The sequence below is a fragment of the Syngnathus acus genome, unplaced genomic scaffold, assembly GCF_901709675.1.
Source record: "Syngnathus acus unplaced genomic scaffold, fSynAcu1.2, whole genome shotgun sequence".
Taxonomy (NCBI): domain Eukaryota; kingdom Metazoa; phylum Chordata; class Actinopteri; order Syngnathiformes; family Syngnathidae; genus Syngnathus; species Syngnathus acus.
In genome coordinates, this window is record NW_023590196.1 from 79 (window position 1) to 27,553 (window position 27,475).

The 27,475-nt window shown below is 47.0% G+C and overlaps 2 long non-coding RNA genes and 2 other non-coding genes across 4 annotated transcripts; all 4 read right to left on the reverse strand.

Moving 5' to 3' along the window:
* Positions 1–9,505: 9,505 nt before the first annotated feature.
* On the reverse strand, positions 9,506–10,679 carry LOC119118602. The gene is made up of 2 exons (XR_005096802.1): positions 10,577–10,679; positions 9,506–9,740 (listed from the first exon to the last, which is right to left on the reverse strand). It is a non-coding gene; the product is annotated as an uncharacterized LOC119118602 (long non-coding RNA).
* A 3,497-nt stretch (positions 10,680–14,176) lies between these two features.
* Positions 14,177–14,248, reverse strand: trnaq-cug. Its single transcript has one exon. It is a non-coding gene; the product is annotated as a tRNA-Gln (tRNA).
* A 4,971-nt stretch (positions 14,249–19,219) lies between these two features.
* Positions 19,220–20,402, reverse strand: LOC119118601. Its single transcript, XR_005096801.1, has 2 exons — positions 20,290–20,402; positions 19,220–19,454 (listed from the first exon to the last, which is right to left on the reverse strand). It is a non-coding gene; the product is annotated as an uncharacterized LOC119118601 (long non-coding RNA).
* Positions 20,403–22,967: 2,565 nt separating this feature from the next.
* On the reverse strand, positions 22,968–23,039 carry trnaq-cug. Its single transcript has one exon. It is a non-coding gene; the product is annotated as a tRNA-Gln (tRNA).
* Positions 23,040–27,475: the final 4,436 nt, after the last annotated feature.

Below are 27,475 nucleotides of genomic sequence, written 5' to 3' on the forward strand. Positions count from 1 at the left end.
TGGGGGCGCAGTCGTGTGTCATCAGGGTGAACAGCAGGGGGCTCAGGACGCAGCCCTGAGGGGAGCCTGTGCTGAGGGTGATGACATCTGAGGTGTTCTGTCCGACCCGGACTGACTGAGGTCTGTTGGTGAGGAAGTCTAGCAGCCAGTTTCGAAGGGGGGTGCTGAAGCCCAGGTGTTCCAGTTTTTCCACCAGATGTTGTGGAATGATGGTGTTAAACGCTGAGCTGAAGTCCAGGAACAGCAACCGCACGTGGGTGTCCTCTCCTCCAGGTGAGCCAGGCTCAGGTGAAGAACGGAGGAGATGGCATCCCATCCAAGATGGCGGCGCCCCTGTTGGCCGCGGCCTACGGGTCTCAGCATTCGACGAGGATATTCACAAAATATGTCGCCTAGGACACTACAAACAACTCAAAGTTTAGTTTATCCATCCAGTAGATTAGCGTATGATCGCCAGCGCCTGCTGGAGGTACGGTCATCGAGTGTTTTCGGACACGTAGCCACAACTACCCTAGTCTGTTTGCGTAGCCTCGGAGTGCTCAGGGCGCTAGCCCAGGAGCTCACGACGCAGCGGGCTCGCCGGGCAGCACACGCCGGAGGAGGAGTAAGCGTAGGCGGTGTGACCGGCGGCGAAAGCGCGGCTGTCGAGGTGGGCTAACGGCTAAGCTGAGAGCTAACCCCTACAAACCGCCGCTTCCATCCATCTTCCTCTCCAACGTCCGCTCACTGGATAATAAAATGGACCATCTAAAACTGGAACTCTCTTCAAAGAGGGAAGTTAGAAACTGCTGCGCTCTCATCCTGACGGAGACATGGCTGAACTCATCAATGCCGGACAACGCCGTTAGCCTGGAGGGGCTCGCTACATTCCGCGCCGACAGAAACAGCGAGCTAAGCGGTAAATCCCGAGGAGGTGGGCTGTGTGTCTACATCAACAACAACTGGTGCAAAATGCTAGATCTGTCGCCAGCTTCTGCTCTTCGGACATCGAGCTTTTGACTGTGAACTGCAGACCCTTCTACCTGCCCAGGGAGTTTACTGTTGTTAGCATCACGGCTGTGTACGTGCCTCCTAGCGCTAACACTAAAGAGGCCATGAGGTTCTCTATCGGACAATCAGTGAGCTGCAATCCACGCACACAGAGGGGGCTTTCATCATTGCTGGGGACTTCAACCAGGCTAGCATGAAGACTATTCTCCCTCATTTTTACCAACACGTGGATTTTCCAACTCGGGGAGAGAACACTCTGGACTTGGTTTACACCAATATAAAGGATGCATTCAGAGCAGCCCCCCGCCCCCACCTCGGCTCTTCAGACCACCTTCTGTTATGCTAACCCCTGCATACAGGCCCCTGCTGATCAGAGCAAAGCCCACAGTGAAGCAGGTGAGGGTGTGGTCTGAGGGGGCCATGGAGGCACTCCAGGACTGCTTTGAGTGCTCTGACTGGGACATGTTCAAATCAGCAGCAACATATGACAATCAGATCAACATTGATGAGTACGCCATGACTGTGTCAGCCTACATCAACAAATGCTCCGAGGACGTCAGCACCACTAAGAACATCATCACCCGAGCCAACCAACGACCCTGGATGACTGAGGATGTACGTCATACGCTGCGAGCACGGAACTCAGCCTTCAAGTCTGGCGACAAGGAGGCACTGAGGACAGCGAGAGCCAACTTGAACCGTGCCATCAGGCTAGCGAAGCGAAGCCACAGTCGGAAAATTCAGGATTTTTCCACGACGCCAATAACACCAGGAGTATGTGGCAAGGCATACGGGCGATCACGGACTACAACTCACCCTCCCCCCGGTGGAGCAGTTGGTGGGCTGGTGCAGAGAAAACAGCCTGATCCTGAATGTGGAGAAGACGAAGGAGATCATCGTCGACTTCAGGAAGAACCAGCCTCACCACGCTCCACTGATCATCACAGCTCAGCTGTGGAGGTGGTCAGCAGCACTAAATTCCTGGGAGTCCACATCACAGACGACCTCACCTGGACTGTGAACACCACAACACTGGTCAAGAGGGCACAGAAGCGCTTGTACTTCCTGCGGAGGATGAGGAGAGCCCACCTGCCCCCACCCATCATGAGGACGTTCTACCGAAGCACCATAGAGAGCATTCTGACAAGCTGTCTCTCGGTGGTGGTGTGGAGGTTGCAGCGCCTCCGATTGGAAGAACCTGAGGAGAGTGGTGAGGACAGCAGAGAGGATCATCGGGGCTCCTCTTCCCTCCATTCAGGACTTGTCATCCCAGCGCTGCGTGTCCCGAGCCCGAAATATTATCAGTGACCCATCACACCCCCACCATGGACTGTTCTCCCTGCTGCCCTCTGGGAAGAGGTTTCGCAGCATCCGCTGCAGGTCCACCAGGTTCTGCAATAGTTTTTTCCCTGCTGTCGTCAGACTGTTGAACATTCAAACGTAGCATTCCTCTGCACACTTGTAATACTGTTTTTGTCTCCTGCACTGTTCACATACTTTATCACTGCTGCACTTTGTACTTTATAATTATCTTATCTCATATTTTTATATAGAATGTCACTTTTTTTTAACCAGCCGGAATACCTCTACATTGCTGAAAGCCGTATAAAACGAAATTTCGTTTTGTACACACCTAGTGTTGACAAAATGACAATAAAGTTCTGTCTAAGTCTAAGTCTAAGTCTAAGTCTCAGTAGAGCGGTTCTGGAACGGGTCGAATGTTGGGGGGAGTCCGGAGACGATGTGTTCTTTAAGCAGCCTTTCGAAGCACTTCATCATGATGGGAGTCAGTGCCACAGGTCTGTAGTCATTCAATGAGGTGATTTGAGGTTTCTTCGGCACCGGAATGATGGAGGCAGCCTTGAAGCATACTGGCACTGTGGCTTGGCCCAGCGAGATGTTAAAAATGTCTGTGATGACACCAGCCAGCTGACCTGCACATTCCTTGAACACCCGCCCAGGTATGTTGTCGGGGCCTGGGGCCTTACGTGGGTTGACTCTTCTCAGAGTCTTCCACACGTTGGCTGAGTCAAGGCAGAGTGCCTCCTCTTCCTGGTGGGGAACAGTTTTAACTGCAGGAGTGCTGTTTAGTGCCTCAAATCGCCCAAAGAAGTTATTTAGACCATTTAGGAAGTCAGCATCAACCTCACCCAACGGGGGGGAGGGTAAGTTGTAGTCCGTGATCGCCCGTATGCCTTGCCACATACTCCTGGTGTTATTGGCGTCGTGGAAAAAATCCTGAATTTTTCGACTGTGGCTTCGCTTCGCTAACCTGATGGCACGGTTCAAGTTGGCTCTCGCTGTCCTCAGTGCCTCCTTGTCGCCAGACTTGAAGGCTGAGTTCCAGTGCTCGTAGCGTATGACGTACCTCCTCAGTCATCCAGGGTCGTTGGTTGGCTCGGGTGATGATGTTCTTAGTGGTGCTGACGTCCTCGATGCATTTGTTGATGTAGGCTGACACAGTCATGGCGTACTCATCAATGTCGATCTGATTGTCATATGTTGCTGCTGATTTGAACATGTCCCAGTCAGAGCACTCAAAGCAGTCCTGGAGTGCCTCCATGGCCCCCTCAGACCACACCCTCACCTGCTTCACTGTGGGTTTTGCTCTGATCAGCAGGGGCCTGTATGCAGGGATTAGCATAACAGATAGGTGGTCTGAAGAGCCGAGGTGGGGGCGGGGGGCTGCTCTGAATGCATCCTTTATATTGGTGTAAACCAAGTCCAGAGTGTTCTCTCCCCGAGTTGGAAAATCCACGTGTTGGTAAAATGAGGGAGAATAGTCTTCATGTTAGCCTGGTTGAAGTCCCCAGCAATGATGAAAACACCCTCTGTGTGCGTGGATTGCCGCTCACCGATTGTCCGATAGAGAACACTCATGGCCTCTTTAGTATTAGCGCTAGGAGGCACATACACAGCCGTGATGCTAACAACAGTAAACTCCCTGGGCAGGTAGAAGGGTCTGCAGTTAACAGTCAAAAGCCGATGTCCGAAGAGCAGAAGCTGGCGACAGATCTAGCATTTTTGCACCAGTTGTTGTTGATGTAGACACACAGCCCACCTCCTCGGATTTACCGCTTAGTTCGCTGTTTCTGTCGGCGCGGAATGTAGCGAGCCCCTCCAGGCTAACGGCGTTGGACGGTATTGATGAGTTCAGCCATGTCTCCGTCAGGATGAGAGCGCAGCAGTTTTTAACCTCCCTCTTTGAAGAGAGTTCCAGTTGTAGATGGTCCATTTTATTATCCAGTGAGCGGCACGTTGGAGAGGAAGATGGATGGAAGCGGCGGTTTGTAGGGGTTAGCTTTAAGCTTAGCCGTTAGCCCCACCTCGACAGCCGCGCTTCCGCCGCCGGTCACACCGCCTACGCTTACTCCTCCTCCGGCGTGTGCTGCCCGGCGAGCCCGCTGCATTGTGAGCTTCTGGGGCTAGTGCCCGAAGCACTCCGAGGCTACGTAAACAGACTAGGGTAGTTGTGGCTACGAGTCCGAAAACACTTGATGACCGTACCTCCAGCAGGCGCTGGCGATCATATACTAACCTACTGGATGGATAAACTAAACTTTGTGTTGTTTGTAGTGTCCTAGGCGACATATTTTGTGAAAATGCTCGTCGGTTGTCGAGAGCCGTTGCAGCCGCAGGCAACTGGGGCGCCGCCATCTTGAATCTTGAATTAGCCCCAAGCGGCTTGCTAACCGCGATGAGCCAGTTAAGACGCATAGCCGTCCCAAGCCATCTCGGCCTACTGGCTCTCGCATCTTGGTCATAGGTGACTCCATCACACGAAAAACACCACACTTAAAAATCCAGCCACGGTAATGTGTATCCCTGGAGGCAGAGCACCCGACATAGAAGCTAATCTAAGGGCGCTAGCTCGCAATAGGTCTAGTCAACAGCGTAGGTCCAACAACACTAGCCACTCGGATATAGTGATACACGGTGGCTCCAATGATATATTTCAAGCATATATCGGCTCTATTGATAATCTTACAAATGAATTTAATGCGACATTGTTAAATGCCATCGACTCGGTAGTGCCACTACGTCTGAAAACTCGCCGTAGAAAGCCTACTACACGGTTCACAGGTGAAACACGGACGCTTAAGCAATTATGTAAAAAGCATGAACGAAAATGGCGTTGAACCAAACTTGAGGTTTTCCATCAGGCATGGCGCGATAGCCTCCTGAAATACAAAGATGCGCTTATTTTAGCAAAAACTAATTATTTCTCGCAAATTATTAATCTCAATAAAAACAATCCTAAATACTTATTTGATACAGTGGCAAAGCTGACGTGGTGCCATCCGACCTCCGATAGCTCCTTCCACTCAGCCGACGGGTTCATGAAATTTTTCGCTTGAAAGATTGAATCCATTAGGGATGAGATCAAGATGACAGTTCCAATCGCTCAGTCGAGACCGCCCATTACCGGCGCTGACGAACATGCAATAACCCTATCAAATTTTAAAAGTGTGTCCGTTGAAAGGCTCACGCAATTGGTTAGTGCGGCTAAGCAAACGACATGTTCACTCGACCCGCTCCCAGCCAAACTATTTAAAGAATTACTTCAAATTTTAGGACCGTCCGTCTTAAATATAATTAATCTGTCTGTCTCCTCTGGACAGCCTTTAAAACCGCTATCATTAAACCGCTACTTAAGCGACCAAATCTCGACCCGGACTGTCTCAGTAATTATAGGCCGGTTTCAAATCTCCCATTCGTAGCAAAACAACGAGTAGTCCATGGTAATGCGACCTCTGAGCTCTATAACGTCACTTGTGGTGTCCCGCAGGGATCGGTACTCGGACCAATTCTATTTAATATGTATATGATTCCGCTTGGGGACATAATACGTAAATATAACATTAGTTTTCAATGTTAGGCGGATGACACTCAATTATATATGCCGTTATCGATGACAAATCCGCAGGACTGTTGTAATCTTGAGGCGTGCCTTGCGGAGATCAAGCAATGGATGTCTCTCAATTTCCTTCGTCTTATCCCAGATAAAACTGAGATGTTGATAATTGGTCCAGCTTGTTATCACCACTTATTTAAGGAAACCACTATAACTATGGATAACTGTACTATCACTCAGAGCGATACTGTAACTAATCTCGGGGTAACATTTGACCAAACGCTCTCCTTTCAAAAGCACAATAAGAACATAACTAAAATTGCGCTTTTTTACCTCCGTAATATTCGTAAGATTCGTCCGATTCTCTCGTGATGCGGAAACTATTATACATGCGTTTATTATGTCGCGCCTGGACTACTGTAACGCATTATCAAAGTCAAAGTCAAAGTCTGCTTTATTGTCAATTTCTTCACATGTCAAGACATACAAAGACATTGAAACTGCGTTTCCTACTATCCCACGGTGGAGACAAGACATATTACACCCAATTGGTCCACAGACAAACAAAACATTCAAGTAAACAATACACAAAGTAAAAATAAGAAGGCACATAGTATATAAATGTATTATTTATTTATATAAAGGCCGGTCCACGAAAATATTTCTGACACGTAACCGGTCCGTGGCGCAAAAAAGGTTGGGGACCAGTGATTTAGTAGAAGGTGGCTACAGATAAAAGTTTGAGTTCATTTTGAAAAACTAACAGGTCACTCACTTAAGATGCACGCACAACCAATGCAGCTCTCTAATAACTCTGCTGCAAACATAGGTTAACGCACTTGGGTTGAAAACCGAACCCCAGTCTTTCACGCGACAAGCAGAGATACTATCCACGATACTAACAAGGAACATGCCCTGTGTTGGGGCAAGATGGACTGCTTGGCGGGAGAAAGGAAAGGGAGGAAGCAGAAAGGGGAACGCTCACAGAACACATGCGCTTATAACTATTATGTGGATTTTAACCATCTGTAAACGTTATTAAAACAGTACTGAAATGGGGCAATCTGCTGGTCTTTTTCGTATATGCCTGCCTTCAAGTTTAGAGGGCACTACCTTTAGGGGGCGCATTAGAGGTTAGGGTTAAAGGTGAGGGGGGTTACCGTTAGCGAGTTAGCAGGTTAGGGGTTAATTATTAGGGTTTGGTTATTGTTCTGGTTTTAGAGTTAGCGTTAGGGCTTGAAGTTAGGGAAATTAGGAGCCTTAGGCCAACCAGATTCCATTTATTCCATTAATCACTGACATTCAGTCTTCAGGTCATGGGCTACCAATCGGAATGTAACGGGGTCAGCTGGTCGACTATGGAGCTCATCGGTGCAGGGGAATGATTCTCGCTTAGGGTGCATCATTACCTGGGTTTAACTCCCGGACGATCTCTTCTTGGAAACACTGTTGTCTATCATTACTGTGGAGCGTTTGACAGGCCAACGTTACACGGAATGTAACATGGTCTGCAAGCTTCCGTCATGGCTCGTTGGTCTAGGGGTATGATTCTTGCTTTGGGTGTCGGAGGTCCTGGGTTCAACTCCCAGACAAGCCCTTCTTTAAAACGTTTGCTGTTGATCAACTAGCCCAATTTAATTTTGGGCGCTAGCCAGAATCATACACGGTGGATGGCGGCAGTGATATTTGAGAAGTGAAATGAAGTTTATTGGATTTGCAGACAGTGTGCAATCATTATTTCATCAAAAGTAGGCAGGTACATAAATTTGGGCACCCCAAGAGAAAAATGACAATATTTCAATATCAATATTTAGTAGATCCTCCTTTTGCAGAAATAACAGCCTCTCGACCAGTGGTTCTTAACCTGGGTTCGGTCGAACCCTAGGGGTTCGGTGAGTCGGTTTCAGGGGTTCGGCAGAGCCTCCACTCCGGAGGTCCAAACACACCTGATTAATAAATTCGCATATCTGAACTGGTCTCGCAAAGGCAACAGCAGAAGTCACACTGATTTGCTGGTATGTCATTTGTTGTGAATTCATGCATTGTGTTGGTTCTATTCTTTGAACAAGGTGATGTTTATGCACGGCTCATTTTGTGCACCAGTAAAAACATCTCTGTCTTCAATTTGAAAAAAATAAATATATATTCACAAAAGAGGGGTTCGGTGAATGGGCATATGAAACTGGTGGGGTTCAGTGCCTCCAACAAGGTTAAGAATCACTGCTCTAGACACTTCCTATAGCTTCCAATGAGTGTGGATTCTGGTTGAAGGTATATTTCACCATTCTTCTTGACAAATCTGAAAGTCCCATAAACTTCATTTCACTTCTCAAATATCATTGTGTCTGTCCGCTATATGATATATTTACTGATATTGCCTCTGAACAGGCGAGCAAGTGCTCCTCCGGCCGTCATGACTACATTCTACCGTGGCACCATTGAGAGCATCCTCTCCAGTTGTATCGCTGTTTGGGGTGGTAGCTGCACTGAATACAACATGAAGGCCCTGCAGCGCATAGTGAACACAGCTGGTAAGATTATTGGTGCTTCACTCCCCTCCCTGAAGGACATTTACACCTCCCATCTCACCCGCAAGGCGACCGCGATCGTGAGTGATGTGAGTCACCCCGCTCACTCTTTGTTTGATCTTCTGCCCTCTGGGAAGAGGTACAGGAGCCTGCGCTTCCGCACCACCAGACTCACCAACAGCTTCATACTCCAGGCTGTTATGATCCTGAACTCTCTCCCCCTTCTGCGTAGCGTCCTGTACTTTTGCGGTATATTCTGACTGTCTGCTGTATGCACACTTGCTCCATTTTTGCTCCTCTTATTTATTATGTTATTTATTTATTTATTATTTATTCATCACTCTTATTTATTTCATTGTTTGTGCCTTCTTGTTTTTATTTTTCGTGTTGTTTACTTGTATGTATATTGTGTACTATGTCTTGTCACCGTGGGATAGTGGGAACGTAATTTCGATTTCTTTGTGTGTCTTGGAATGTGAAGAAATTGGACAATAAAGCAGACTTTGACTTTGACTTTTGACTTTGATAAAGGAAAATCTTGCAATAGATTTGCATACCAATGATACTTTTGATATGACCGTATATGTAACTCGATGGAACATGTGTTGATTACTTTATCAAATACTATTTGACTAATATTTGAGGTCCCACTGAAACTTAAAACTCGGATCACGGGATTCAGAGTCCCAGAGGCTAATATAACACCATGGAATAGACACACCCACGCACGCGCACCACGCACACACACACGCGCGCACACGCACACACACACACACACGCATCCTTGTTAACCTCCTCTGCAGGACCCAAAGTACTTTACTGAGTTTGTGGGTCCACCCGTTCTAGTGGTCCAAGAACTATGAAAAAAATAGGCAGTCTCAAAAAAATCTGTTACTAAAAATCACTTTCAATAAACACAATTTCAAAACTTTATTTTACATGTCAGTTTTTCAGTCACATGTGGGGCCTGTTTCTAACCTTCAGGCTTTGCGGGGTCCACCTTACACACATGAGATTTTTAGTCAGTTATTGGGGCTCGCTTTTAATATTTCAACCTTAAGAGGTCCACCTATACACACATGACAAATAGTGAACAAATGGTGAAACAGGACCAGCCATGTGTTTCTACCTCTGTTAAGGGAAGCTCTTTCACTCATATTTTCTCCTCATGGTGGTTATTCTATTTTTGACAAAGTACTTAACAGCTTTCCAGTCTCTGTTACTCAGTGCTTGTGGTTCTGCAGCAATGCATCTCTCGCAGTCAAACTTACCAGGAACCTGATTTGTCAATATATACTTCCTTAAATGTTTATTTACTGCAGCACATTCCTCTGGGGTCCAGCTTCTTTTCACAACTTTTTCTTTACCTAAGGGCATAAGAAGAGCACTTTTTAGTTGACAACTTAATTAGAACAAGACTGCATAAAGAATACATTCACTTTATGTACAATAGTCCGACAAAATAATTTAAATGAGATATTTTAAAAAGTCAACTATCTTTGTCAACGGTGATGAGCCCACAATAGACATAAGTAAATCAGTTATTATCTGGGATATTAATCCGGTCATTTAAGTTGCTCGGTGGTCTTCAGTGTCAGCTGTTTTCATATTAACAAAATTAAAAATAGATGCACAAAAGGGCAATATTAGAATGGCCCCAGTTTTGGAGGTGGGGGAAAGAGGTCTCTCATTTTCTTGACTACTTTTAAGCAGTTTTGCATTTGACCAGAGTGTCACTGCTGGTAGATGAAGCAATTCCTGGCCCCTACAGAGGTTGCACAGGCAGCACATTGGGATGCACCATTTCTCTGACAAAACCATTAAGAACAGATACAAGTTGTTGCAAAATCAGGGAAAATAAAAATCTGAAAAAAACTTTTTTCAGACAGTGTTTTACATGTATGGGGAATTTGCTTTGATAACGTGCTACACATAGACAAACAAAGATGATATAAATAAATTTGGATGGGTTAATTTTCATTTTATCACAAAATTCAACTATGATTGAATAAAGGTCTAAACTTTAGACCTTACATGTCTAAGAAAAAAAGTCGTGGTGTTTAATATATCTTGCTTGGGTCATCTAAATCTTAGTAAGCAGCATATGTGAGGATAATTAGATACTGATACAGTAGTAACAATTGGACAATTTAAAAGCAACCGTGATAAAGTTATATATTGAAAAGGATTACTCCAAACTCACCTCACTTTTTGGCAGACTTTTCATTACTTGGGCCACGAGATGTGAAGGTACAAGAGGTCACTTCTATGACTTCTGGCATCAGCCCATCTGAAATGATGATTTTAAGTACAGAAAAAAATATGTTAAACTTATCTTATTAGGACAGCAAACACACGGATCAAGGGTACAGTTTCTAACAGCAAACTAAAGAGAAAAAAAAACTATCTACACTTGTGCTCATAAGGAGTTATTATTACAATAATGTCCTGTAGAACCAATCTTGTTGGAACAAATTTGGATTTGGTAAATACTAGACAGGAGCAGATATGAATGTAATGGACTATTTAAAAGTGGTGGAATTAAAAAAATAATAAATAAAAATCAATATTGAAAACGAGTACTGACCTTAAACTGCAGTTTTACAAAACTCACTTTCTTTTTGGCCATTTCCTTCCACTGAGACTTGAACTCAGGTCGCTGGGGTGAGAGTCCTAACCCTAGCCCCTAGCTCTAACCTTAACCCTACCTCTCTTACCCTAACCCTAGCCCTAGCTCTAACCTTAACCCTACCTCTTACCCTATTCCTAACCCTAACCCTAGCCCTAGCTCTAACCTTAACCCTACCTCTTACCCTATTCCTAACCCACCCTAGCTCTAACCCTAGCTCTTACCCTATTCCTAACCCTAACCCTAGCTCTAACCCTAACTGTAACCCTAACCCTAACTCTTACCCTAACCCTAGCCCTAGCTCTAATCCTAATCCTAGCTCTTACCCTATTCCTAACCCTAACCCTAGCTCTAACCTTAAACCTAACCCTAACCCTAATCCTAGCTCTTACCCTAGCTCTAACCCCTCACCTTTCTTTTTGGCCATTTTTTTCCACTGAGACTTGAACTCAGGTCGCTGGGGTGAGAGTCCTAACCCTAGCCCTAGCCCTACCTCAACCCTACCTAACCTTAGCTCTAACCCTATTCCTACCTCACCCTACCTCAACCCTACCTCTTACCCTATTCCTAACCCTAGCCCTAGCTCAACCCACCCTACCTTCCCTAACCCTATCCTAACCCTAACCCCTAGCTCTAACCTTAACCCTAATCCTTACCCTAGCTCTTACCCCTCACCTTCTCTTTTTGGCCATTTTTTTCCATTGAGACTTGAACTCAGGTCGCTGGGGTGAGAGTCCTAACCCTAGCCCTAGCTCTAACCTTAACCCTACCTCTTACCCTAAACCTAGCCCTAGCTCTAACCTTAACCCTACCTCTTACCCTAACCCAGTGGTTCCCAAAGTGGGCGGTACCGCCCCCCTGGGGGCGGTGGAAGATCTGGGGGGGGCGGTGAGGAAGAAAGGGGCGGTAGGGGGGCGGTAGGGGGGCGGCAGTCGATTTGTACACAACACGCCGCTCTGGTCCAGTCAGATCCGACAGCATAGACTACAAAAGCAAAAGCTCAGGTTTGTAATTTCAAGCTTGTAATGTTCAGAATTTTATCTTATAATAAAAACCGCATTCTGGCGGTCAACATCATCTTGAGTTCAAGTCAACATGAAATTGGGGACTCGCCAGAACGCGCCGTTGTGTTGTGTTGAGCTGGTTAGGGCAGTGGTCCCCAACCACCGGGCCGCGGACCGGTACCGGTCCGTGGGTCACTTGGTACCGGGCCGCCAAGCCGCACAGAATTTTTTTTTTATCGACGATCAATTAATTCAGGTCAAGACACTCGTCCCGGTCACGTGACATGTTTCCCCAGTCGAGCCCTCCCCGCAAAGCTAATATGTGCGACAGGCTAACTAACCAGGCAGTGAAGCATTCAAACTGCTTCAACACATGGAGACCAAGCATCCTGCAATAAAACAAACCTTAAATCACTTCGGGTGTCATTGTCTCCGATTACGTCTAGATGGGACCGGCTCGTTTCTGAGAAACAAACTCAGTGCTCCCACTAATTCAACGTAATGGTAATGGTATTATAAATGTATTATTTATTTATTTATTTATATAAATGTATTATTTATTTATATAAATGCCGGTCCTTGGGGGGGGGGGGCGCTAGGAATTCACTGGGAAGCCAAAGGGGGCGCCAGCCTGCAAAAGTTTGGGAACCACTGCCCTAACCCTAGCCCTAGCTCTAACCCTAACCCTACTCTTACCCTATTCCTAACCCTAGCTAACCCAACTAGCTCTAACCGTAACTCTAACCCTAGCCCTTACCCTAGCATATGGTATATGGTTTTATGGGGGAGCACACGAGCAACTCTGTTGCAAATTTTTCAAGGATAAGATATTGTTGGTCCCACTGGGATTTGAACTCAGGTCGCTGGGGTGAGAGTACAGAGCACTAACCACTACACTACAGAACCCACGCCATTACTTCATGGATGTTACCTATATGGTTTTATGGAGCAGCTCACAAGTAAATAGTATAGATAGGAATAGGTAAATGCCAAAATACTTGAGGTTCCACTGAGACTTGAACTCTGGTCGCTGGGGTGAGAGTCCAGAGCACTAACCACTAGAGTATGTAACCCACACCATTAATCCATGGAAGTTAGCTATATGGTTTATGGAGCAGCTCACAAGCAAATAGCATAGATAGGAATAGGTAAATGTCAAAATAGTTCAGGTTCCACTGAGACTTGAACTCAGGTCACTGGGGTGAGAGACCAGAGCATTAACCACTACACTATGGAACGCACACCAATATTCCATGGAAGTTACGTATATGGTTTATGGAGCAGCTCACAAGCCAGATATAGGAATAGTATAAATAGGAATAGGTAAATGCCAAAATAGTTGAGGTTCCACTGAGACTTGAACGCAGGGCGCTGGGGTGAGAGTCTAGAGTACTAACCACTACAGTATGGAACCCACACTATTAATCCATGGAAGTTACCTATATGGTTTTATAGAGCAGCTCACAAGCAAATAGCATACATGGGAATAGGTAAATGCCAAAATAGTTGAGGTTCCACTGAGACTTGAACTCAAGTCGCTGGGGTGAGAGTCCACAGCACAAACCACTACAGTATGGAACCCACGGCATTACTTCATGGAAGTTACGTATATGGTTTATGGACCAGCTCACAAGCAAATAGTATATATACATAGGAATAGGTAAATGCCAAAATAGTTGATGTTCCACTGAGACTTGAACTCCGGTCACTGGGGTGGGAATCCAGAGCACTAACCACTACACTATGGAACGCACGACATTATTTCATGGAAGTTACGTATATGGTTTTATGGAGCAGCTCACAAGCCAGTATAGATAGGAATAGGTAAATGCCAAAATAGTTGAGGTTCCACTGAGACTTGAACTCAGGTCGCTGGGATGAGAGTACAGAGCACTAACCACTACAGTATGGAAACCACACCATTGTTTCATGGAAGTTATGTATATGGTTTTATGGAGCAGCTCACAAGCATATATATATAGGAATAGGCAAATGCCAAAATAGTTGAGGTTCCACTGAGACTTGAACTCGGGTCGCTGGGGTGAGAGTCCAGAGCACTTACCACTACACTATGGAACTCATGCCATTAATTCATGGAAGTTACGTATATGGTTTTATAGAGCAGCTCACAAGCAGTATAGATAGGAATAGGTAAATGCCAAAAAGGTTGAGGTTCCACTGAGACTTGAACTCAGATCAGTGGATTCAGAGTCCAGTGTGCTAACCATTACACTATGGAACCACAAGGTCCAGACCATGGCAGGCATATGTGTGGGAGCCAGAAGTTTTGAATTCTTTCTTTTTTTTTTTTTTTTTTTTTTCTTCTTTTTTTTAATTGCTAATGTGTCAATTGCTGGGTATCTGAAACCAGTTTTTCCAGTGTCCAGAGACCAGCTATTCCAATTTAGTCCCATAATTGGCTTTCTGTACAGCGCACAAGTGGCAGGGAAGTCTGGGAGTACAGTCAAACCTCGGTTTCGACGTCCCGGTTCTCGAACAAATCGGAATTCGAACAAAAAAATTCGAGATTTTTTTGCTTCGGTTGTCCAACAAAATTCGGAGGTTGAACCTCGCAAGATGAGCCGAAAGGACCCGAGAAAACCCGACCGCGCGGCCCAGATGCCGACTGACTCCGTTCGTTATTGTAATTTCGTTACTTTGAGGATTGTATTAACCCCTAATCATGCCTCCAAAGAAAGCAAGTGGGAGCAGTAAAGCCATCCTAAAACACAAAGGCGCTCTTTAAGCAATGCGACAGTGAGCGCCCGGCGCGCTGCGGTTGCCCGACCGCACCAAATTAAGCTCCCTGCGCACTGAGATCCACTTAAATTTTAGAAAGTACATCAGAACTTTAAAAATATTTCTAAATTTCAGCGACGGCTCTGTCACAATAATGCGACCAGCGCGGTGCAGTTGGGCGGTCGGCGGCACGCTACGGTTGAGCGTTCTCTCTCGCTCTCGCTCTCTCTCGCTCTCTCTCTCGCTCTCTCTCTCTCTCTCTCTCGCGCTCTTTCTCGCTCTCTCTCGCTCTCACACACACACACACACGAACACACACCACACACACACACACACACACACCATCATCGGCGGACACTCGGGACGAGTATGACTGTCTTCTTCTCAGGGTCGTCTACTTGTGGGTCCGCAGGTGGGCGTAGAGGCCGATCCGGGATCCACATATTTTTGTGCAGTGTGGGCAGGGGAAAGTGGTGGTGGGTTGTGGTCGTACTGGAGCCTGTTTTTGTCTTTCCTTACGGAGTTGTTGTTTGGTTTCTGGGACACGGCGGAGTTCCTTTTCATGATGTGCTGCCCCTTCTTGCACCGCTACCCTCCAGCAGTTCCTGTTCAAGGCGATGCGCTCCCAGTCCTGAGATGTTATTTGGAATTTCTTGAGACTGGTCTTGAGGTTGTCCTTAAAACGTTTCTTTTGGCCCGCCCGGGGCTCGCGGACCTCTCTCCAGCTGGGAGTATAACATCTGTTTTCGGGAGGCGGGTGTCAGCCATGCGGATGAGATGTCCTGTCCATCGGAGTTGGTGCTGCATTATTAAGGTGGTGATGCTCGGTATCCTGGCTTCCTCCAGAACGCTGATGTTTGTGCGTCTGTCCTCCCATTTGATCCTGAGTATTTCCTCAAGGTTCTCTGGTGGTGTTGTTCAAGAGCTCTTAGTTGCCTGCTGTAGGTTGTCCATGATTCTGCCCCATAAAGTAAGGTGGGGAGAACCACAGCTTTGTAAACCAGGAGGTTGGTGTCAACCCGGAGGTCTCTGTCTTTAAAGACTCTTTTCCACAGTCTGGCATACGCTCCACTGGCACAGCTCAGGCGATGGTTGACCTCAGAGTCAATGTCCGCTTTGGAGGAGAGAAGGCAGCCGAGGTAGGGGAAGTGGTGAACATATTCAAGTGCAGTGTTGTCCACATTTATGATGGGCGGAGTAGATGGCTGGTTGGGTGGGGGTTGATGTAGCACCTGGGTCTTCTTGATGTTCACGGTCAGACCCAGGGCTCTGTATGCCTTAGCGAAGGAGTTCAGGATGCCCTGGAGGTCTTCTGCAGAGTGTGCTGCAATGGCATTATCGTCTGCATACTGAAGCTCCACGACCGTGGTGGTTCTGATCTTGGTTTTGGCTTGAACCTGTTAAGGTTGAAGAGCCTGCCATCAGTTCTGTACCAAATTGGGATTCCGTGTGGTAGTTCTTCGTTGATGAGGTGGAGTATGGCGGCAATGAACACAGAGAACAGGGTGGGTGCCAATGATGCATCCCTGTTTGACCCCTGTCTCTACAGTGAAAGGCTCAGTCAAGGAGCTGTTGTTGAGCACTGTGGCTGTCATTCCGTCATGTAATAAACGCAGTATTCTGACGTATTTATCCGGGCAACCATACTTCAGAAGGATTTTGTCAGGTCTATGAAAGCCATGAACAAAGGCTGTTTATGCTCACGGCATTATTCCTAGAGTTGGCGTGCTGTAAAAAATCATGTCTGCAGTGCCTCTAGATGGGCGAAAACCGCACTGCGATTCTGGGAGAACTTCCTCAGACAGTGGCAGTAGGCGATTGGCAAGAACACGAGCAAGTACTTGCCAACTGTTGAAAGGAGCGAGATGCCCCTATAGTTTCCGCAATCCGCTTTGTCCCCTTTCTTGAAAATGGTCACTATCAGAGCATCCCTGTGCTCCGAGGGGAGTACTTCTTTTTCCCAGACCTTCAGAAAGAAGGAATGGAGGTGGCGCTGGAGCTCTACTCCACCTTCCTTTAGGACCTCAGCTGGGATCCCATCTGGCCCAGAGGCCTTGTTGTTCTTCAGGCTCCTGATGGCATCTTGGACCTCTGCTAAAGTGGGAGGTTCACCCATGTCTTCCCTGATGGGACTCTGAGGGATGTGACTGAGGAAATCTGACTGAGTTGTGCTGTCACGGTTGAGGAGTTCCTGAAAGTGCTCTCTCCACCGGTTGTTTATGGACTCATTGTCCTTCAACAGCTCCTGCCCGTCTTTAGAGCGTAGGGGGTTTTGGCCGCGATGGCTTGGGCCGTAGACAGCCTTAGTAGCGCTGAAAAAGCCTCTGGTGTCACCAGAGTCTGACAAACTCTAGATTTCCAGTGCCCTTTCTGTCCACCAGGAGTTTTTAATCTGTCTCACCCGGCTCTGGACGTCAGCCTTGGCTCTGGAGTTAGCCTGTCTCTTTGCTGTGCAGGTGATGTCATTTTGCCAGACACGAAAGGTTTCCCTTTTCTTGGAGATGAGCTGTTCTATCTCCGTGTCGTTCTCATCAAACCAGTCCTGATGCTTTCTGGCCTTGTACCCGAGAGTGGCACGGCAGGTGTCGAGGATGGAAGACTTGAGCAGGCTCCAGTGTTCGTCAATGTCCTCAGGGTATTCCTGATTGAGGCTTTCTCCAAGAGAGGCCTGAAACTGCTGCAGGGCGGCAGTTTTGTTCAGGGTCTCAAGGTTTAGTCTCTGCCGGCTCAGCTTCTTTTGCAGTCTCCTCTTCCTCTTGAGTCTGATGGACATCGTGGATCGTATCAGGCGGTGATCTGTCCAGCAGGCCTCTGAATCCATCGTGGCTTTTGTGATGCTCACGTCGCGCTGATCCCTGGCCCTGACAATGACATAGTCAATAAGATGCCATTGTTTAGAACGAGGGTGTCTCCATGAACCATTGAGTTTGTTCTTCTGGCGAAAGATGGTATTGGTGATGGTAAGGTCGTATTGAGCACATTTGCTAAGAAGCAAAACCCCATTGGAGTTGATGTTTCCAATGCCTTCCTTTCCAATGGTGCCCTTCCAGAGGTGGTGGTCTCGGCCCACTCTGGCATTGAAATCTCCCAATATAATAATCTTGTCCTCCTTGGGGATTTTTGACAATACCTCATCCAGACAGGCATATAAGGCCTCTTTTTTGTCCTCATCGGAAACGAGGGTAGGTGCATAAGCACTAAGAACTGTTGCCGTCATCTAACATCCACCGCCTGATGTGCCAGCTTGTGACTAGGGGCTTCCAGACTTCACAATCCTGCCCCCGTTGCCACTTACTGGTCGCCACAGGACTTTAATCCGGGATGTAAGGTGGACTCCCTGAAAAAGACGCCTGTGCGTGACTTTGTTTAAAGTGGGGAGACTGGTGCACAGACAGTCACCACACTGTCCTTGACAGATCGGGGTCAGAGTCCAGTGGCAAGGAGACCAAGACGACTGGTGACCCTTTTCTGCTGCAGCCTTCATCCGCCTTCCCAGCCGTTGTGACGCCACCCCATAGGTCAGCTATCATCCTCCGCCTGGTCCACCGTTGAGGTCTTCACTATTTTACCCATAGCTGGAGCTGTTTACCCACAGTGGTTGATGGGCAGTAGGGCGTGTCCACACACCGGTGGGCCTACATGCCACATCTCTGGGGCCCACTGCTGCTCCGAGATCCTGCACAACTTAGCCTGGGACCACAAGGTGCCAGTTGCCGTGTGTGGCCACGAGGAGGCGTGTGCAAGTCTTGGCAATGGAGAGGCTGTGTACCGGCTTATACACTCGGCTCCTCTTTTCACCCCCGGAAACAGAGGGCTAGCCGGTGGCGGTAGCTGAAAGCAGAAAAGTGGCAAGCAGACGCAGCATGCAGCATGCACAAACTACAGGCACTACGACTCCAACACGACTGCACTGACGCATCACACGCCCTGTGTGCTGATGGAACACACACACACACACACACACACACACACACACACACGCACACACACACACACACACAGGGCAGTGACTCTCCAATACACATAGATACCAAATGCTCAGGTGAAGCTTTCCCGCCTTTTCCGGACAGTATAAAACCTTCTGACCTGGAGACCTGACCTAGTGTTGTTACATCTGCTGAAGTGCCATGTGCATTGACCGGCCATTAAACAACCCAAGATCTTGCCAATAAAGAACCAACCGTTACTCCACATCTTAGTTTTCCTGACCCAACAACAGACATCATCAACAACATGCAACAGCCGTTGGTGGAATCGAACCCGCACTTTCCTAACTGTGAAGCGGACGTGCTAACCAGTGTACCACCGAGCCGCCAAAGAGTATAAATATTACTATGTTGAGTCAAATACAAGACAGATTACAGATTTAAAATGGGGCTCGCTTTTAATATTTCAACCTTAAGAGGTCCACCTATACACACATGACAAATAGTGAACAAATGGTGAAACAGGACCAGCCATGTGTTTCTACCTCTGTTAAGGGAAGCTCTTTCACTCATATTTTCTCCTCATGGTGGTTATTCTATTTTTGACAAAGTACTTAACAGCTTTCCAGTCTCTGTTACTCAGTGCTTGTGGTTCTGCAGCAATGCATCTCTCGCAGTCAAACTTACCAGGAACCTGATTTGTCAATATATACTTCCTTAAATGTTTATTTACTGCAGCACATTCCTCTGGGGTCCAGCTTCTTTTCACAACTTTTTCTTTACCTAAGGGCATAAGAAGAGCACTTTTTAGTTGACAACTTAATTAGAACAAGACTGCATAAAGAATACATTCACTTTATGTACAATAGTCCGACAAAATAATTTAAATGAGATATTTTAAAAAGTCAACTATCTTTGTCAACGGTGATGAGCCCACAATAGACATAAGTAAATCAGTTATTATCTGGGATATTAATCCGGTCATTTAAGTTGATCGGTGGTCTTCAGTGTCAGCTGTTTTCATATTAACAAAATTAAAAATAGATGCACAAAAGGGCAATATTAGAATGGCCCCAGTTTTGGAGGTGGGGGAAAGAGGTCTCTCATTTTCTTGACTACTTTTAAGCAGTTTTGCATTTGACCAGAGTGTCACTGCTGGTAGATGAAGCAATTCCTGGCCCCTACAGAGGTTGCACAGGCAGCACATTGGGATGCACCATTTCTCTGACAAAACCATTAAGAACAGATACAAGTTGTTGCAAAATCAGGGAAAATAAAAATCTGAAAAAAACTTTTTCAGACAGTGTTTTACATGTATGGGGAATTTGCTTTGATAACGTGCTACACATAGACAAACAAAGATGATATAAATAAATTTGGATGGGTTAATTTTCATTTTATCACAAAATTCAACTATGATTGAATAAAGGTCTAAACTTTAGACCTTACATGTCTTAGAAAAAAAGTCGTGGTGTTTAATATATCTTGCTTGGGTCATCTAAATCTTAGTAAGCAGCATATGTGAGGATAATTAGATACTGATACAGTAGTAACAATTGGACAATTTAAAAGCAACCGTGATAAAGTTATATATTGAAAAGGATTACTCTAAACTCACCTCACTTTTTGGCAGACTTTTCATTACTTGGGCCACGAGATGTGAAGGTACAAGAGGTCACTTCTATGACTTCTGGCATCAGCCCATCTGAAATGATGATTTTTAAGTACAGAAAAAAATATGTTAAACTTATCTTATTAGGACAGCAAACACACGGATCAAGGGTACAGTTTCTAACAGCAAACTAAAGAGAAAAAAAAACTATCTACACTTGTGCTCATAAGGAGTTATTTATTACAATAATGTCCTGTAGAACCAATCTTGTTGGAACCAAATTTGGATTTTGGTAAATACTAGACAGGAGCAGATATGAATGTAATGGACTATTTAAAAGTGGTGGAATTAAAAAAAATAAATAAAAATCAATATTGAAAACGAGTACTGACCTTAAACTGCAGTTTTACAAACTCACCTTTCTTTTTGGCCATTTTCTTCCACTGAGACTTGAACTCAGGTCGCTGGGGTGAGAGTCCTAACCCTAGCCCTAGCTCTAACCTTAACCCTACCTCTTACCCTAACCCTAGCCCTAGCTCTAACTTAACCCTACCTCTTACCCTATTCCTAACCCTAACCCTAGCCCTAGCTCTAACCTTAACCCTACCTCTTACCCTATTCCTAACCCTAACCCTAGCTCTAACCCTAGCTCTTACCCTATTCCTAACCCTAGCTCTAACCCTAACTCTTACCCTAATCCTAACCGTAACCCTAGCTCTAATCCTAATCCTAGCTCTTACCCTATTCCTAACCCTAGCTCTAACCTTAAACCTAACCCTAATCCTAGCTCTTACCCTAGCTCTAACCCCTCACCTTTCTTTTTGGCCATTTTTTTCAACTGAGACTTGAACTCAGGTCGCTGGGGTGAGAGTCCTAACCCTAGCCCTAGCTCTAACCTTAACCCTACCTCTTACCCTAACCCTACCTCTTACCCTATTCCTAACCCTAGCTCTAACCCTATTCCTAACCCTAGCTCTAACCCTAATCCTTACCCTAGCTCTTACTCTAACCGTAATCCTAACCCTAGCTCTTACCCCTCACCTTTCTTTTTGGCCATTTTTTTCCATTGAGACTTGAACTCAGGTCGCTGGGGTGAGAGTCCTAACCCTAGCCCTAGCTCTAACCTTAACCCTACCTCTTACCCTAACCCTAGCCCTAGCTCTAACCTTAACCCTACCTCTTACCCTATTCCTAACCCTAGCTCTAACCCAACCCTAGCTCTAACCCTAACTCTAACCCTAGCCCTTACCCTAGCCCTAACAACCCTAACTCTAGCATATGGTATATGGTTTTATGGGGGAGCACACGAGCAACTCTGTTGCAAATTTTTCAAGGATAAGATATTTTTGGTCCCACTGGGATTTGAACTCAGGTCGCTGGGGTGAGAGTACAGAGCACTAACCACTACACTACAGAACCCACGCCATTACTTCATGGATGTTACCTATATGGTTTTATGGAGCAGCTCACAAGTAAATAGTATAGATAGGAATAGGTAAATGCCAAAATACTTGAGGTTCCACTGAGACTTGAACTCTGGTCGCTGGGGTGAGAGTCCAGAGCACTAACCACTAGAGTATGTAACCCACACCATTAATCCGTGGAAGTTAGCTATATGGTTTTATGGAGCAGCTCACAAGCAAATAGCATAGATAGGAATAGGTAAATGTCAAAATAGTTCAGGTTCCACTGAGACTTGAACTCAGGTCACTGGGGTGAGAGACCAGAGCATTAACCACTACACTATGGAACGCACACCAATATTCCATGGAAGTTACGTATATGGTTTTATGGAGCAGCTCACAAGCCAGATATAGGAATAGTATAAATAGGAATAGGTAAATGCCAAAATAGTTGAGGTTCCACTGAGACTTGAACGCAGGGCGCTGGGGTGAGAGTCTAGAGTACTAACCACTACAGTATGGAACCCACACTATTAATCCATGGAAGTTACCTATATGGTTTTATAGAGCAGCTCACAAGCAAATAGCATACATGGGAATAGGTAAATGCCAAAATAGTTGAGGTTCCACTGAGACTTGAACTCAAGTCGCTGGGGTGAGAGTCCACAGCACAAACCACTACAGTATGGAACCCACGGCATTACATCATGGAAGTTACGTATATGGTTTTATGGACCAGCTCACAAGCAAATAGTATATATACATAGGAATAGGTAAATGCCAAAATAGTTGATGTTCCACTGAGACTTGAACTCCGGTCACTGGGGTGGGAATCCAGAGCACTAACCACTACACTATGGAACGCACGACATTATTTCATGGAAGTTACGTATATGGTTTTATGGAGCAGCTCACAAGCCAGTATAGATAGGAATAGGTAAATGCCAAAATAGTTGAGGTTCCACTGAGACTTGAACTCAGGTCGCTGGGGTGAGAGTACAGAGCACTAACCACTACAGTATAGAAACCACACCATTGTTTCATGGAAGTTATGTATATGGTTTTATGGAGCAGCTCACAAGCATATATATAGGAATAGGCAAATGCCAAAATAGTTGAGGTTCCACTGAGACTTGAACTCGGGTCGCTGGGGTGAGAGTCCAGAGCACTTACCACTACACTATGGAACTCATGCCATTAATTCATGGAAGTTACGTATATGGTTTTATAGAGCAGCTCACAAGCAGTATAGATAGGAATAGGTAAATGCCAAAAAGGTTGAGGTTCCACTGAGACTTGAACTCGGATCAGTGGATTCAGAGTCCAGTGTGCTAACCATTACACTATGGAACCACAAGGTCCAGACCATGGCAGGCATATGCTGGTGTGGGAGCCAGAAGTTTTGAATTCTTTTTTTTTTTTTTTTCTTCTTTTTTTTTAATTGCTAATGTGTCAATTGCTGGGTATCTGAAACCAGTTTTTCCAGTGTCCAGAGACCAGCTATTCCAATTTAGTCCCATAATTGGCTTTCTGTACAGCGCACAAGTGGCAGGGAAGTCTGGGAGTACAGTCAAACCTCGGTTTTCGAACGTCCCGGTTCTCGAACAAATCGGAATTCGAACAAAAAATTCGAGATTTTTTTGCTTCGGTTGTCCAACAAAATTCGGAGGTTGAACCTCGCAAGATGAGCCGAAAGGACCCGAGAAAACCCGCCCGCGCGGCCCGGATGCCGACTGACTCCGTTCGTTATTGTAATTTCGTTACTTTGAGGATTGTATTAACCCCTAATCATGCCTCCAAAGAAAGCAAGTGGGAGCAGTAAAGCCATCCTAAAACACAAAGGCGCTCTTTAAGCAATGCGACAGTGAGCGCCCGGCGCGCTGCGGTTGCCCGACCGCACCAAATTAAGCTCCCTGCGCACTGAGATCCACTTAAATTTTAGAAAGTACATCAGAACTTTAAAAATATTTTCTAAATTTCAGCGACGGCTCTGTCACAATAATGCGACCAGCGCGGTGCAGTTGGGCGGTCGGCGGCACGCTACGGTTGAGCGTTCTCTCTCGCTCTCGCTCTCTCTCGCTCTCTCTCTCGCTCTCTCTCTCTCTCTCTCGCACTCTTTCTCGCTCTCTCTCGCTCTCACACACACACACACACACACACACACACGAACACCACACACACACACACACACACACACACCATCATCGGCGGACACTCGGGACGAGTATGACTGTCTTCTTCTCAGGGTCGTCTACTTGTGGGTCCGCAGGTGGGCGTAGAGGCCGATCCGGGATCCACATATTTTTGTGCAGTGTGGGCAGGGGAAAGTGGTGGTGGGTTGTGGTCGTGCTGGAGCCTGTTTTTGTCTTTCCTTACGGAGTTGTTGTTTGGTTTCTGGGACACGGCGGAGTTCCTTTTCATGATGTGCTGCCCCTTCTTGCACCGCTACCCTCCAGCAGTTCCTGTTCAAGGCGATGCGCTCCCAGTCCTGAGATGTTATTTGGAATTTCTTGAGACTGGTCTTGAGGTTGTCCTTAAAACGTTTCTTTTGCCCGCCCGGGGCTCGCGGACCTCTCTCCAGCTGGGAGTATAACATCTGTTTGGGGAGGCGGGTGTCAGCCATGCGGATGAGATGTCCTGTCCATCGGAGTTGGTGCTGCATTATTAAGGTGGTGATGCTCGGTATCCTGGCTTCCTCCAGAACGCTGATGTTTGTGCGTCTGTCCTCCCATTTGATCCTGAGTATTTTCCTCAAGGTTCTCTGGTGGTGTTGTTCAAGAGCTCTTAGTTGCCTGCTGTAGGTTGTCCATGATTCTGCCCCATAAAGTAAGGTGGGGAGAACCACAGCTTTGTAAACCAGGAGGTTGGTGTCAACCCGGAGGTCTCTGTCTTTAAAGACTCTTTTCCGCAGTCTGGCATACGCTCCACTGGCACAGCTCAGGCGATGGTTGACCTCAGAGTCAATGTCCGCTTTGGAGGAGAGAAGGCAGCCGAGGTAGGGGAAGTGGTGAACATATTCAAGTGCAGTGTTGTCCACATTTATGATGGGCGGAGTAGATGGCTGGTTGGGTGGGGGTTGATGTAGCACCTGGGTCTTCTTGATGTTCACGGTCAGACCCAGGGCTCTGTATGCCTTAGCGAAGGAGTTCAGGATGCCCTGGAGGTCTTCTGCAGAGTGTGCTGCAATGGCATTATCGTCTGCATACTGAAGCTCCACGACCGTGGTGGTTCTGATCTTGGTTTTGGCTTTGAACCTGTTAAGGTTGAAGAGCCTGCCATCAGTTCTGTACCAAATTGGGATTCCGTGTGGTAGTTCTTCGTTGATGAGGTGGAGTATGGCGGCAATGAACACAGAGAACAGGGTGGGTGCAATGATGCATCCCTGTTTGACCCCTGTCTCTACAGTGAAAGGCTCAGTCAAGGAGCTGTTGTTGAGCACTGTGGCTGTCATTCCGTCATGTAATAAACGCAGTATTCTGACGTATTTATCCGGGCAACCATACTTCAGAAGGATTTTGTCAGGTCTATGAAAGCCATGAACAAAGGCTGTTTATGCTCACGGCATTATTCCTAGAGTTGGCGTGCTGTAAAAATCATGTCTGCAGTGCCTCTAGATGGGCGAAAACCGCACTGCGATTCTGGGAGAACTTCCTCAGACAGTGGCAGTAGGCGATTGGCAAGAACACGAGCAAGTACTTTGCCAACTGTTGAAAGGAGCGAGATGCCCCTATAGTTTCCGCAATCCGCTTTGTCCCCTTTCTTGAAAATGGTCACTATCAGAGCATCCCTGTGCTCCGAGGGGAGTACTTCTTTTTCCCAGACCTTCAGAAAGAAGGAATGGAGGTGGCGCTGGAGCTCTACTCCACCTTCCTTTAGGACCTCAGCTGGGATCCCATCTGGCCCAGAGGCCTTGTTGTTCTTCAGGCTCCTGATGGCATCTTGGACCTCTGCTAAAGTGGGAGGTTCACCCATGTCTTCCCTGATGGGACTCTGAGGGATGTGACTGAGGAAATCTGACTGAGTTGTGCTGTCACGGTTGAGGAGTTCCTGAAAGTGCTCTCTCCACCGGTTGTTTATGGACTCATTGTCCTTCAACAGCTCCTGCCCGTCTTTAGAGCGTAGGGGGTTTTGGCCGCGATGGCTTGGGCCGTAGACAGCCTTAGTAGCGCTGAAAAAGCCTCTGGTGTCACCAGAGTCTGACAAACTCTAGATTTCCAGTGCCCTTTCTGTCCACCAGGAGTTTTTAATCTGTCTCACCCGGCTCTGGACGTCAGCCTTGGCTCTGGAGTTAGCCTGTCTCTTTGCTGTGCAGGTGATGTCATTTTGCCAGACACGAAAGGTTTCCCTTTTCTTGGAGATGAGCTGTTCTATCTCCGTGTCGTTCTCATCAAACCAGTCCTGATGCTTTCTGGCCTTGTACCCGAGAGTGGCACGGCAGGTGTCGAGGATGGAAGACTTGAGCAGGCTCCAGTGTTCGTCAATGTCCTCAGGGTATTCCTGATTGAGGCTTTCTCCAAGAGAGGCCTGAAACTGCTGCAGGGCGGCAGTTTTGTTCAGGGTCTCAAGGTTTAGTCTCTGCCGGCTCAGCTTCTTTTGCAGTCTCCTCTTCCTCTTGAGTCTGATGGACATCGTGGATCGTATCAGGCGGTGATCTGTCCAGCAGGCCTCTGAATCCATCGTGGCTTTTGTGATGCTCACGTCGCGCTGATCCCTGGCCCTGACAATGACATAGTCAATAAGATGCCATTGTTTAGAACGAGGGTGTCTCCATGAACCATTGAGTTTGTTCTTCTGGCGAAAGATGGTATTGGTGATGGTAAGGTCGTATTGAGCACATTTGCTAAGAAGCAAAACCCCATTGGAGTTGATGTTTCCAATGCCTTCCTTTCCAATGGTGCCCTTCCAGAGGTGGTGGTCTCGGCCCACTCTGGCATTGAAATCTCCCAATATAATAATCTTGTCCTCCTTGGGGATTTTTGACAATACCTCATCCAGACAGGCATATAAGGCCTCTTTTTTGTCCTCATCGGAAACGAGGGTAGGTGCATAAGCACTAAGAACTGTTGCCGTCATCTAACATCCACCGCCTGATGTGCCAGCTTGTGACTAGGGGCTTCCAGACTTCACAATCCTGCCCCCGTTGCCACTTACTGGTCGCCACAGGACTTTAATCCGGGATGTAAGGTGGACTCCCTGAAAAAGACGCCTGTGCGTGACTTTGTTTAAAGTGGGGAGACTGGTGCACAGACAGTCACCACACTGTCCTTGACAGATCGGGGTCAGAGTCCAGTGGCAAGGAGACCAAGATGACTGGTGACCCTTTTCTGCTGCAGCCTTCATCCGCCTTCCCAGCCGTTGTGACGCCACCCCTTAGGTCAGCTATCATCCTCCGCCTGGTCCACCGTTGAGGTCTTCACTATTTTACCCATAGCTGGAGCTGTTTACCCACAGTGGTTGATGGGCAGTAGGGCGTGTCCACACACCGGTGGGCCTACATGCCACATCTCTGGGGCCCACTGCTGCTCCGAGATCCTGCACAACTTAGCCTGGGACCACAAGGTGCCAGTTGCCGTGTGTGGCCACGAGGAGGCGTGTGCAAGTCTTGGCAATGGAGAGGCTGTGTACCGGCTTATACACTCGGCTCCTCTTTTCACCCCCGGAAACAGAGGGCTAGCCGGTGGCGGTAGCTGAAAGCAGAAAAGTGGCAAGCAGACGCAGCATGCAGCATGCACAAACTACAGGCACTACGACTCCAACACGACTGCACTGACGCATCACACGCCCTGTGT